This window comes from Macaca fascicularis, chromosome 6 (genome assembly GCF_037993035.2).
Source record: "Macaca fascicularis isolate 582-1 chromosome 6, T2T-MFA8v1.1".
Lineage (NCBI taxonomy): Eukaryota > Metazoa > Chordata > Mammalia > Primates > Cercopithecidae > Macaca > Macaca fascicularis.
The window spans coordinates 91,282,801-91,296,711 of NC_088380.1; the positions used below are offsets into that span (position 1 = coordinate 91,282,801).

General features: G+C 36.9%; 1 protein-coding gene and 1 non-coding gene across 2 annotated transcripts in view; one reads left to right on the forward strand and one right to left on the reverse strand.

Moving 5' to 3' along the window:
- The window catches only part of RASA1 (RAS p21 protein activator 1), a 121,389-nt gene that overhangs the window by 26,658 nt on the left and 80,820 nt on the right, over positions 1-13,911 (forward strand). The window lies entirely within an intron of this gene.
- LOC123574220 (U6 spliceosomal RNA) lies at positions 4,018-4,128 on the reverse strand. Its single transcript, XR_006699111.1, has one exon. It is a non-coding gene; the product is annotated as a U6 spliceosomal RNA (small nuclear RNA).

Below are 13,911 nucleotides of genomic sequence, written 5' to 3' on the forward strand. Positions count from 1 at the left end.
CTGGGCTAAAGCAATCCTCTCACCTTGGCCTCCCAAAGTGCTGGGATTATGGGCATGAGCCACCACGCCTGTCCTCCACTTTTTTTTTCTCTTTTTTTTTTTTTTTGAGATGGAGTCTTGCTCTGTCATCGAGGCTGGAATGCAGTGTCACCATCTTGGCTCACAGCAACCTCCGCCTTCCATATTCAAGCAATTCTCCTGCCTCAGCCTTCCGGGTAGCTGGGATTACAGGCGTGCGCCACCACGCCTGGCTAATTTTTGTGTTTTTAGTAGAGATGGGATTTTGCCTTGTTGACCAGGCTGGTCTTGAACTCCTGACCTCAAGTGATCTGCCTGCCTTGGCCTCCGAAAGTGTTGGGATTACAGGTGTGAGCCGCTGCGCCTGGCCTTTTTTTTTTCCTAACTTAAGTGTTTGCCCTGGAGCTTGCAATATATATTTACAGTTTTTCCAAGCACATTGTCAAATAATACTGTGTTGCTTCATGGGTTGTGTAAGTACTTTATAATAACAAAATATTCCTGTTTCCTTGCTTCTGTCCTTTTCTATCTTGTCATTCATTTCACTTATACATAGGCATACGCAAGCAAATACATCATTGCTATTATTTTGAACTGTTACCTTTTAGCTGAATTAAAAATAAGAAAAATAAAAGTTTTTATTTTACCTTCACTTGTTCTCTCATGTTCTTCCTGAGTTTCTGACCTATATCTTTATCCTTCTCTTTCATGAAATTATTTCAATATGTCTTGCAAGGCAGGTCTACTGGCAACACATCTCTTCGATTTTTGTTTGAGAATGTCTTTATGTTTCTTTCACTCTAGAAGGATAGTGTCACATGGTATACATTTTTAGATTCATGTTTTTTTTTTCTCTCAACACTTCAGTGTTTCATTCTACTCTCCTGTTTGCATTGTTTCTGAGGAGAAGCTGGTCTTCCGTAGGCAAGGTGTTTTTTGCCTCTGGTTTCTTTCAAGATTTTTTTTCTTTGTTTTTGATTTTCTGAAGCTTGAATATGATATGCTTAGATTTTTAAAAAATATTTTTAGGTTTTTAGGGGCCTCAGTCTTAATATTCTGAGTTTTATGGATCTGTGGTTTGGTGTCTGATATGAACTTGGAAATTGAGTCATTTTTGTTTCCTTGTGTTATCAGTGTATGTAAGTTACACCTTTTTTAGTTGTCCTACAGTTCTTAATGTTCCACTCTTTCTTTTTCCTCTCTGTTTTTTCTTTGCTTTTCAGTTTTGGAAGTAGTTTCTGTTGTTAGACCCTTAAGCTCAGAGATGCTTTCCTTAGCTACGTTCAGTGTATTAACGAAGCCATTAAAGGCATTCCTCGTTTCTGTTACATTGCTTTTGATTTCTAACATTTCTCTTTATCTTTTCTTAGAATTTCCATTTCTCTGCTTACGTTGTCTATGTATTTGCATATTGTCTTCCCTTTTCATAAAGCACCTAGCATATTAATCATAGTTTTAAAAAATTCCCAATCTGGTAACTCCAGAATTCCTGTCATGTCTGTTTTTGATGCTTTCTCTGTCTCTTTAAACTGTTTTTTGCCTTTTATTATGTCTTGTAATTTTTTATTGAAAGGTATACATGATGTACTAGGTAAAAGGAACTGCTGCAAATAGGCCTTTAGTGATGTAGTTATAAGGGAGGCATTGTGTAGTCCTAGTATTAGGTCCCAGTTTTTTGGTGAAATTGTGCTCCTGGACTGTGAACGTAACCATTGTTTCTCAGTCCCCCACCCTTATCCCTGTCACCTTTAGGTGGGATAGAATGGCTAGAAGGGACTGGAATTTGGTATTTCCCTTTCCTCTTGTGAAAGGCTAAAGTGAACTGGAGTTATTCACCGTACTTCTTTATCCACAGGTAGATTAGGCTCTGGTAAATTAGTTTGTGTTCAAGGCAGGCCTTGTTAAAAACTGATTGCTGTGGCATATTTCAAAATTGTTCCTTTTTCCTTTCCCCTGCCAGAAGCACAAAGGGATTTTTCTCTGATATTTACTGTAAGGGCCTAGCAGAGCTCCTGGAGGTAAAATTCACAAGAGTGTCAGGGCCTTACATGACTGGGTCCTCCTGGAGTTTTAAATTGTCATTTGTTTGCACCGAGTCTCCAACAATTTGTCGTTATAGTTGAAATATTCTTACCCTGGCACTGGTTCCCAAGGAAGTTTCTGCTTGTGGGTTTCTGTTCTGATGACTTGGGATTTTTCTCTATCTGCCTGCCTGTCTCTGAATTTTGGGGGACAGTGGTTTGCCCTGTGACCTCACTTCTCTGAAGGATCTCACTAGAGCTATTGATTTTTCAGTTTGTTCAGCTTTTTACTTGTTAGGATGGAGTGGTGACTTTTAATCTTCTTGTATGTAAAGAAAGAACAGGAGGCCAGGCACAGTGACTCACGCCTGTAATCCCAGCACTTTGGGAGACTGAGGCGGGCGGATCACGAGGTGAGGAGATCAAGACCATTCTGGCTAACACAGTGAAACCCCGTCACTACTGAAAATACAAAAAATTAGCTGGGTGTGGTGGCAGGCACCTGTAGTCCCAGCTACTCAGGAGTCTGAGGCAGGAGAATGGTGTGAGCCCGGGAGGCGGAGCTTGCAGTGAGCGGAGATTGTGCCACTGTACTCCAGCCTGGGCGACACAGCAAGACTCCGTCTGAAAAAAAAAAAAAAAAAAAAAAAAAAGAAGGAGGAACAGGAAACTGACAGTGGCTTAAAGGCCGCTTAAAGGTTACAAGTTTTAAAGGGGTTGAAAAGAGATTGGTTTGTGGGAATTTGGAGGCTACATCCTTTCAGAGAGTAAGTAGAGGGGATAGCAAATTAAGGGGAGTAGATTTTTCAGAATAGCAAAAGATAATACTTGGTAATTTTTTTTATTCTTAATAGTAAATAGTTAATTTATAAATTAACTATTTATAACTTAATAAATAGTTATAATAAATAAATAAATTAAATAACTTAATAGTATTTTATAAATCAATCATCGAGGTTGGATTTTTTGTTTTTACCCTAGTGTATTTGAAAGTAAATGATGCTTTGTTTTTAATATTTGCCGATGTATTTAATCAAAACCTAGAGAATTGAGGTAGACATTGTATCAGAAGAAAGCAGTTTTGAACAAAGAGAGCGAATTACTAGTCAGTTAACGAGTGTCAGCTGTTTCATAAGCATCACATAACATTTCCTAAATTGTACACTGCATTGTTCAGTTAAAGGAATTGGTGTTCTGTGACTTTTTGACAGTTAAGTAATTTGAGAACTTCTGCATTTTGGGTCTTTGCTCTTGGAAATCCAGAATGTACATTAACCTGTTTATGCCTAGTGTTCCATTAATGGAGCGCTAAGCATCTGGGAGTTCTTTATATCCTACTGCTCAAGGTCATCTCCAAGGTCCGATTTTTCACACTCAAAAAGTTGCAACCTTAGACATAAATACAGGAGCCCTATGAGTCATTAATATACTAAACAAACTTTCTTGTTTAACTCTGCTTCTTCTAAACTTATGTGCTTAATGATCATTCTCCGCAGGGCATGTTTTGAGAAACATAGTAATAGCAAGTCGTTAGGTTTCTCTCTACCTGGTGCTTACAATGGGAGTAGTATAGAGGAAGAACCCAAGTTTAGCCTTTGGAAAAACCTGCGTTTGTGGTTTTTAATGCTTTTAGTGAATCACTATATTGGAAAAGTTAATTTAAGCTCCTCATGAGTGTTTCCTTTTGTAAAATATAGTAACCTTTCTCCATTTCTAATTCACAGTGATGCTGATGTTTTATAGTTACCAAAAAGGCTATAATAAAGTACTTACATATAAGGTTTGTATATGGTTCTTTTTTCTTTCTTTTTTATTGTCTATATGTAAGGTACACAACATAATGTTTTGATATGCATATATTTAGTGAAGTAATTACTACAGTCAAGTAAGTTAACATATCCCTCATCTCCCACAGTTAACCGTTTCTCTCTGTGTGTGTGTGTGTGTGTGTGTGTGTGTGTGTGGTAAGAGTGCCAAAAAAAATATGGAATGCTTCACAAATTTGCATGTCATTCTTGAGCAGGGGTCATGTTGATCTTTTCTCTATCATCATTCCAATTTTTAGTATATGTGCTGCAGAAGTGAGTACTGTATATGGTTCTTACAAAGAAGGGGAACATTTGACACCTGCTTTCTGGTGGTAGGTGTGATATTGATGTGAATTGTTCCAGGAGTCAGAAACCTATATCGATGTTGAAAGAATAAATCAGTATGCAAGAGAATGGTGTGTAAACATTTTATAGAGGCAAGAGTGCTAAGGAGTTATACTGTTTTCTTACAATTTTTTTCTTTTGAACGCTTTAATATGTTGCGAAGAGATGACCAATAAAACAAGAATAATAGATATTTAGTGTTGCTTATTAAGAGTTAAGCTGGGGGTTGGGTGCAGTTGGCTGACGCCTGTAATCCCAGCACTTTGAGGGGCCAAAGGAGAGAGGATTGCATGAGCCCAGACCGAGCAACATAGGGAGACCCTGTCTCTACAAAAAATAAAAATAAGAAGTTTAGCAGGGCATGGTGGTGGCACACCTGTGGTCCCAGCTACTCGGGAGGCTGGGGTAGGAGACTCACTTGAACCCAAGCGGTTGAGGTTGCATTGAGTTCTGATCTTGCCACTGCACTCTCACCTGGGTGACAAAGCAAGATCAGTCTCATAAGCTGAGCAGGGTGGCCTCTGCCGGTAATCCCAGCTACTTGGGAGGCTGAGGTGGGAGGACTCTTGAGGCCAGGAGTTTGAGACCACCCTTAACAACCTAGCAAGATCCTGTCTCAAAAAAAATATTAAAATAAAAAGAATTAGATGGATTACAAGAAAACTTCCTTAGCTGGTAAGTTTATCCTACTTACTAATGACAGAAGTATAGTTGAAACATGATAGAATAAGGTTTTGGATGAAATCTTATGCAATTATTTATAAGGTAATATCTACAATTCTAATTATTTTGTTGTAAGGATGTTAAAATGAGTTTTAGAATAATGCATATAATAGTTGGGGATAGAAGAGCTTTTTATATGGAAAGAAAATATTCAGATTTTTTGTGTGTTGAAAAAGTTTAAAAGATGATTATATGATTAAAACTTACATAGTTAATGAACAGAGAAAATGAAAAATGGTGACACAATCCTGAGAGGTATAAAACTGTATATGCCAAAGAGGCAGATGCATGAATTTCTGTCGTGTCTCTGACCTTCGTGGGCATGAGACGTTAGTCACGGAAAGGCAGAAAAGATGAGGCAGGGCTAGGTCTTGGCTCTGAGTCACCCATTAACTCAGCTGTTAGTACCAACCACTTAGTCTTAGGCCGCTGAACAGTACATATGTGAATTTTCAAGTTACCACTGTTGTGGCCTCTGCAAACATTTGGCAGTACTGGGGGTTAAGGGAGATTAAGTCCAAGATAATAAAACAGATGAGGGAGAGGGTAACAGCTGGACAACACATTGTTATGAGGTGTTTAGTGTAGATGTAGTTTTGACTGTCTAATGTTTTATGTATATGCACAATTACATATAATATGTATGCACATACTAATTTTAAAGCATGCTCCCTTTAGTGTTGAAATGAAAGTTGTAGTATAGAGTTTTTCTGTGTTTAGAATTAATTTTTTTTCCTTGGGTATACTTTTTCTTGAAGTATAACACATACAAAGCATAGTATCTTAAGTGTTCAGCACAATGAATTTTAACAAGTGGATGTACCTGTGTAATCCATACTTAAAGAACCCCAGAATATTATCAGCATCTTAGATGTCTTTTTATGCCTGCTTTCTGCCTAATATGCACACCACCTCCTCCTGAAAAACAAAATTCTAACTTCTTGTATCCTAGATTATTTCTGACTTTTTGAGTTTTATATTATAAAATTGAATCATATACAGGTTGAGTTTCCCTTAATGCTTAGGACCAGAACTGTTTCAGATTTCGTATTTTTGGGGGGCTTTATTTGCATTATACCAGTTGAGCATCTCTAATATGAAATCCAAATGCTCCAATGAGCATTTTGTTTTTGTGTCATGGTGGTCCTCAAAGTTTCAGATTTTGGAGCATTTTGGATTTCAGTTTTCAGATTAGGGATACTCAACCTTTAATATCCATTCTTTTGTGTGTTACTTTGTTATGTTGATGAGATTTATTCATGTTGTCTCATGTAGCACTATTTCCCTTATCTCCATTGCTTGTGTTACATTGTGACTATACCAACAGTATATTATCTTTTTCTACTAGTGATGGACATGACCTTTAAGGTGTGTGTAGTTTGACTATTACAGATAGCATTACTATGAATTTTCTGATAATGACTTTTGATGAACATGTATAGACATTTATGTTATACAGCTAGGATTAGAATTGCTGGATCATGGGATGTTCATTTAATAAGCTTGGTAGGAATTGCTGAATAGTTTTGCAAGGTGTTTGTACCCATTTAAATTCTGAGTAGCAACGTGTGAGAATTTCAGTTGCTCTACATTCTTGTGAACATTTAGTATCAAAATAAAATCATTGTAGTGATTTAGTTGGGTTGGTGGTGTAATAGCTCTTGTGGTTTTAAATTTTTATTTTCTTGATGTGATGATTAATGGAAGTGTGTATCTTTTCATGTGTTTATTGGTCATTTCTGTAACTCTTCCATGAAGAAGTCTTTTGATTTCCAGTTTTCTATTGGTTTGTCTTTTTTTGTATTTATTTCTGGTTATTCTCTGTCTTGGCTATGAGTCTTTTGATGAGTATATGTGCTTTTGAACTGTTGATTTTTTTAACAGAAGTTAATTTTATCAGTTTTTTTTTTTCTTTGTGGTTGAAGTGTAGCACACATAAAGCATAGTATTCTATAGTATACTATACTGAAGCATAGTATTCTAAGTGTTTATCACAATGAATTTTAAAAAGTGGATGTACCTATGTAATCCATACTTAAAGAACCTCAGAATATTGTCAGCATCCTAGATATCTTTTTGGGGCTGCTTTCTGCCTAATACGCACGCTACCTCTTCCCGAATAAACAGAATTCTAACTTCTTCCATCCCAGATTATTTCTGACTTTTTCAGCTTTATATAATAAAATTGAATCATAAACAGGTTGAGGTTTTTTGAGTCATGTTTAAGAAATCTTTGCGTGCTCTAAGGAGATGAACATATTTACCTGTGTTTTTTCCTAGACACTTTATTATCTTTTTCTTTTAGATATAATGTACATATGGAATTGATTTTTGTGAATGGAGTAAGGAAGAGGTCAAGATTCATTTAAAAACAATGTGGATATCTAGTTGACCCATTTCCATCAAGTAAAAAGCTCATATTTTTCAGACTCATCATTGTCATGAATCAATGGCAATACATGTGTGAGTTTGTTACATCTCACTTCTGTCCCATTAGTCTACTTGTCTATCTTTGCATTAATTCTTAATGTATAATAGCATGACTAATTGTTCTTCAGTAGGACCTATCTCTTTTTCACTAGTGAAATTGATACTTTGTGACCTTTTTCATTTGTTCAGTCTTCTCTAGTCGACCAATTTTGTTAATCTTTCCAAGAACCAATTTTTCATTTTTTTTCCTGAAGTCTTGTGTTGTACCTTTGCTTTTGATTTTGTTAATTGTGTCCTATTTATTTTCTGTCTTTTCAGGTTTAACTTTTTGTCTTTTCTAATTTATTGAGGTAGATACTTAAATAATTCCTCTCTGTCTTCTTTTTTAATATAATCATTTAAGGTTACAGATTTCCCTCCAAGCATAACTTCAGCTACATGTCACAAATTGTTATCTGACCTATCTGCATTTGGTTTCTTCACTAGTATATTGTGAAGACATATTTCCAAATAGATGGCAACTTTTATAGTTTTTTTAGGGGTTAGTAATTTTTCGATTAGTTCCCTTGAGAGAACATACTCTGAATGAATTCAGTCCTTTGAAATGAGGCTTGCTTTTTGATTCAGCATATGGTTTTGGATGAATGTTCTATGTTCACTTGAAAGATGTGTCTCTGTATATATATATATACACACACACACACACACACACATATATATACACACACAAACTTTTATTGGATTCAGCTTTCTTCATGGGTCAATTATATTTATGAATCTTGGTTTTTTATATGTTCACTGATTTTTTTTTTTCTTTCATGTGCTTTTTAAATAAACTCTTGAGAGAAATGTATAGTTTCCCATCCTACTATTGTAGATTTATCTATGTTAGGGGTTTTATCTATATAGAACTACATATAGTTTTATTTTAGCTTTATATTTTGAATAATGAATTCTAAATATGCATATACCAGTTCCTAATGAATTCATTACTGTATTATGAAATGTCTCTTATCTTTGATACTACTTCTGATACTTCTTGTCTTTTTTTTTTTTTTTAATTATTTATTTATTTATTTATTTTGAGACAGAGTTTTGCTCTTATCGCCCAGGCTGGAGGCGTGATCTCGGCTCACTGCAAACCCCACCTTCTGGGTTCAAGCGATTCTCCTGCCTCAGCCTCCCGAGTAGCTGGGATGACAGGTGCCCACCACCACACCTGGCTAATTTTGGTATTTTTAGTAGAGACAGAGTTTCACCATGTTGACCATAGCTGGTGTTGAACTCCTGACCACAGGTGATCTTCTTGCCTCAGCCTCTCAAAGTGTTGGAATTACAGGCGTGAGCCATGGTGCCCAGCTGATACTTCTTGTCTTAAAATCTAGTTTGTCTGACATCAGTTTTCTTTTGATTAGTGCTAGTATGGTAAAGCTTTTTGTGTTCTTTTACTTTCAACATTTCTGTATTCTTATATTTAAGATACATCTCTTATAAGTGGGTTTTATTGTTTTATATAGCCTGACATTTTAGTCTTTTAGTGGTTGTCCTAAAGATTACAACATGTATCATTGACTTATTACAGTCTACTGAAAATATTTACTTTTACCACTTCCCTAACAATGCTAGGAACTTAGAACATCTGAACTTCACTTATCCTTCTGCTTTTTTTTTTTTTTTTTTTTTTTTTTGAGGCAGAGTCTCGCTCTGTCGCCCCGGCTGGAGTGTAGTGGCTCGATCTCAGCTCACTGCAAGCTCCGCCTCCCGGATTCACGCCATTCTCCTCCCTCAGCTTCCCGAGTAGCTGGGATTACAGGCGCCCGTCACTACACCCGGTTAATCTTTTGTATTTTTAGTAGAGATGGAGTTTCACCGTGTTAGCCAGGATGGTCTCGATCTCCTGACCTCGTGATCCACCTGCTTCGGGCCTCCCAGAGTGCTGGGATTACAGGCGTGAGCCAACGCATCCGGCCTCCTTCTGCTTTTTACATTATTGCTCTGCATGTTTATTATACCTTTTTTTTTTTTTTGACATGGAGTCTCACTCTGTTGCCCAGGCTGGAGTACAGTGCCACAATCTTGGCTCACTGCAACCTCCGACTCCTAGGTTCATGCAATTCTCTTGCCTCAGCCTCCCAAGTGACTGGGATTACAGGTGTGTGCCCCCACACCCAGCTAATTTTTGTGTTTTTAGTAGAGTTGGGGTTTCGCCATGTTGGGGAGGTTGGTCTTGAACTCCTGACCTCAAGTGATCCACCCGCATCTGCCTCCCAAAGTGCTGAAATTACAGGCATGAACTATCGTGCCGGCCTATTATACACGTTTTAATATTCATTAGATATTATTGCTTTGTACACTGTTTGTTTACACATATATTTACTGTTATGATGTTCTTCACTTTATGCTGTATTTCCATTGTTTCCTGTAGGATGGGAACTTGTTAACTTTTCTTTTGGCCTATGGAACTTCTTTTAATACTTTTTTTTTTTTTTTTTTTGGTAAACGTCAGTTGTCAAATATACTTTCTATTTATCTGAAAATGTACTTGTTTCTGTGTCTGAAGGATATTGTCTCTGTGCATTAGATTCTAGATTCACAGTTACTTTTTTTCAGAAATTTGAAGATATTCCATTCTCTCTGCTTTCCAGTATTTTTGTTGCAAAGTTAGCAAAATTTTTTTATCTGTTTCTTTGAATATAATGTCTTTCTGTTTTGACTACTTTGAAGATTTAGTCTTGCCAAAGAACGAAACTGGAGGCATCATGCTACCCAACTTCAAGCTATACACAGAACTCCTGTAACCAAAATAACATAGTACTGGTACAAGAACAGAGACATAACACCAATGGAACAGAATAGAGATCCTAGAAATAAGACCTCACACAGCTATCTGATTTTTGACAAACTTGACAAAAACAAGCAATGGGGAAAGGACCATTCAATAAATGGTGCTGGGATAACTGACTAGCCATATGCAGAAGATTGAAACTAGACCCTTTCCTTACACCATATGCAAAAATTAAGATGAAATAAAAACTAAAATGTAATACGCCATACTATAAAAACCCTGGAAGACAACGTAGGCAGTACCATTCAGGACATAGGCCTGGGCAAAGTTTCATGAGGAAGATGCCAAAAGCAATTGCAACAAAAGCAAAAATTGGCAAATGGGATCCAATTAAATGAAAGAGCTTCTGCACAGCAAAAGTAACTATCAACAGAGTAAACAGACAACCCACAGAATGGGAGAAAAATTTTGCAAACTATGTATCTGACAGGTCTAATATTCAGCATCTAGAACTTAAATTTACGAAGAAAAGAATCCATTAAAATCTGGGCAAAAGACATGAAGAGACATGTTTCAAAAGAAGACATACATGCGGGCAAGAATCAGGCGAAATAAAGCTCAACATCACTGATCATTAGAGAAATGTAAATCAAAGCCACCATGACACCAGTCAGCATGGGTGTTATTAAGAAGTCAGAAAATGACACATGCTAGCGAGGTTGTGGAGAAAAAGGAATGCTTATACACTGTTGGTGGGGGTGTAAATTAGTTCAACTGTTGTGGAAGACTGTGTGGCAATTCCTCAAAGACCTAAAGATAGACATACCATTCAACCAATGAATCTCATTACTGAATACATAACCAAAGGAATATAAATCATTCTGTTATAAAGACATTTGCACATGTATGTTCATTGCAGCACTGTTCATAGTAGCAAAGACATGGAATCAGCCTAAATGCCCATCATTAATAGACTGGATTGAGAAAATGTGGTACATATATACCATGGAATACTATGCAGCCATTAGAAAAATAACAAGATTATGTCCTTTACGGGGACATGCATGAAGCTGGAAGCCATTATCCTCAGCAAACTAATGCAGGAACGTAAAAATCAAATACTGCATGCTCTCACTTATAAGTGGGAACTGAATGATGAGAACACATGGATACATAGAGGGGAATAACACACACTGGGGTGTAATTGAGAGTGGAGGGTGGGAGGAGGGAGAGGATCAGGAAAAATAACCAATAGGTACTAGGCTTTATAACCTGGGTGATGAAATGATCTGTACAACAAACTCCCATGACACACATTTACCTGTGTAACAATTCTGCACATGTACCCCTGAACTTAAAGTTGAAAAAAATTATTTAGTCTTGCCTTTGGTTTTTAGCATCTTTACTGTGATTTGCCTAGATGTGGCCTTTTTTTTTTTAAGGAAAAAAAAAAAAACTTGATGGGATATATAGAATGCTTGAATCTTTGCCTTAACGTTTTTGATTGAGTTTGGAAAATTCTTGACTGATTTTTCTTCATATTTTGCTTCTGTTCTATTCTCTATTGCCTTCTTTCTGGTACTGTACATGTATGTCTACCCCCCCACCTCCCCTTTTTTTGAGACAGGGTCTCACTCTGTCACCCAGGCTGGAGCGCAATGGTATGATCATAGCGTACTGCATCCTTGAACTCCTGGGCTCAAGCAGCCCTCTTGCCTCAGCCTCCTGAGTAGCTGGGGACTATAGCTGTGCACCACTGTGCGCAGCTTATTTGTTTTAGAAAACCTTTTTTGTAGCGTTGGGGGTCTTGCTTTGTTGCCCAAGCTGGTCTTGAACTCCTGTCTTCAAAGATCCTCCCTCGTCAGCCGCCTGAAGTGTTGGATAACAGGTGTGAGCCACTTTGCCCAGCCTGTTAGCAACTTTTTAAAAAACGATGCCCCATTCGTCTTTTGTATTCTTTTCTGTATTTTCTTTTTTTTCTGCATTACCATTTGACAGGTATAACTTTTCTGTATTTTCTGTCGTTGTTTTCTTTTTATGCTCTAGTCAGTGTATTTTCTATGGAACTTTTCAAATTATTAGCTTCTTGGCTGGGCACAGTGGCTCATGTCTGTAATCCCAGCACTTTGGGACACCGAGGCAGGTGGATCACAAGGTCAGGAGATCGAGACCATCCTGGCTAACACGGTGAAACCCCCCTCTACTAAAAATACCAAAAATTAGCTGGGCGTGTTGGCGGGCAGCTATAGTCCCAGCTACTTGGGAGGCTGAGGCAGGAGAATGGCGTGAACCCGGGAGGCGGACCTGGCAGTGACCTGAGATCGCGCCACTGCACTCCAGCCTGGGTGACAGAGCGAGACTCCATCTCAAACAAAAACAAAAACAAAAACAAACAAAAAAAAAAAACTGCCTAATCTGTTAACATTATATTTAGCTCTTAATTTTACAAATTTGATTACTTTTTAAATATTCAAATTTTATCCTTAAATTTTATCTTTATTTTGTCTTTTGCTATATTTTCTTGAATAACTATTACAGCCTTCTGTCTGTAGTTTTAAAATTTATTCCTCTTTGAGTCAGAAATTGATAATTTGTGACTTTTTCTTCTTTGATCAGTCTTAACAAAATGTTGACTTTAATAGACTCTCCAAGAACCAACTTTTGTTTTTTTCTGGAAGTTTTATATTGTATCTTTGTTTCATTTATTTACTTGTTTGTCTTCTTGTATACTCTCTTGGCATGTGTTACATTTTAATTAAATGCCAGACATTGTGTTTGACAATTTTATAGGTTATATAAATGATCATTTGCTATAGAGGATGGATGGCTTAGCCTCTCCTCTGTTAGGCCGATAGAATGCAGTTAGATCACTTTAATCACAAAACTTTTGAATACTACAGCTTGCTACGCAGTCTTTACTTAACTTTTTGTCTCTGTAGCTTCACAGTTCAGTAGATGTCTCTGGAGGGAAATAGTTAAGCCTGTGATTCAGTTCTCTGTTTCTTTTTTATTGCCAGAATCCTGGCCCTTCAAGTCTCTTAATATTTGTCTCACCAGCTTTGTGAGACTGTTGAAAGTTCTGCTGGATTGTTTTCCTCCTATTAGGACCCAGACCAAAGACCTGGGTCTTTTGCATGAATTCTCAGCCTCTTGCTTTGTGACCACAATATGCAGATAAATAGTTTGAGGGGAAAAGTGGCAGAGTGGCTGCTGAATGGCACCTTCTTTAGGATTCTACTTTTTTTGAAATGTTGGTTCCTTAAGTTCTGATTGCCTCCATATTTAGCTCTTGGATGATTTAAACAGACTGTTCTTCTTTTTATTTTTTTATTTTTTGTATTTTATTTGTCGTTTCTAACAGTTCTTGATTGGAGATTATTCTGCTGCAAGTAATGTGACAAGTATTATAACTAGCATTAAAAAACAAAATAATGAACAATATAGGAAAAAGTCTTTACTCCCTCATACTTCCCTAATCTCACTGTTCTTGGTAGTAACCATTGCTGTTGTGTATGTATATATATAATGTACATGCATATGTATAACACATAAGTATACATTTACCTATGTGTAACATACAGTTATGTTAGCATAATGATATTTTGGTCAGTCCTATAGGATTATAATGCCATATTTTTATTGTACCTTTTCTATATTTAGATATGTTTAGATACACAAATACCACTGTGTTACAATTGCCTGTAGTATTCAGTATAGCAATATGCTGTGCAGGTTGGTAGCCTAGAAACAATATGCTATGCCATGTGTAGTAGGCCATGGC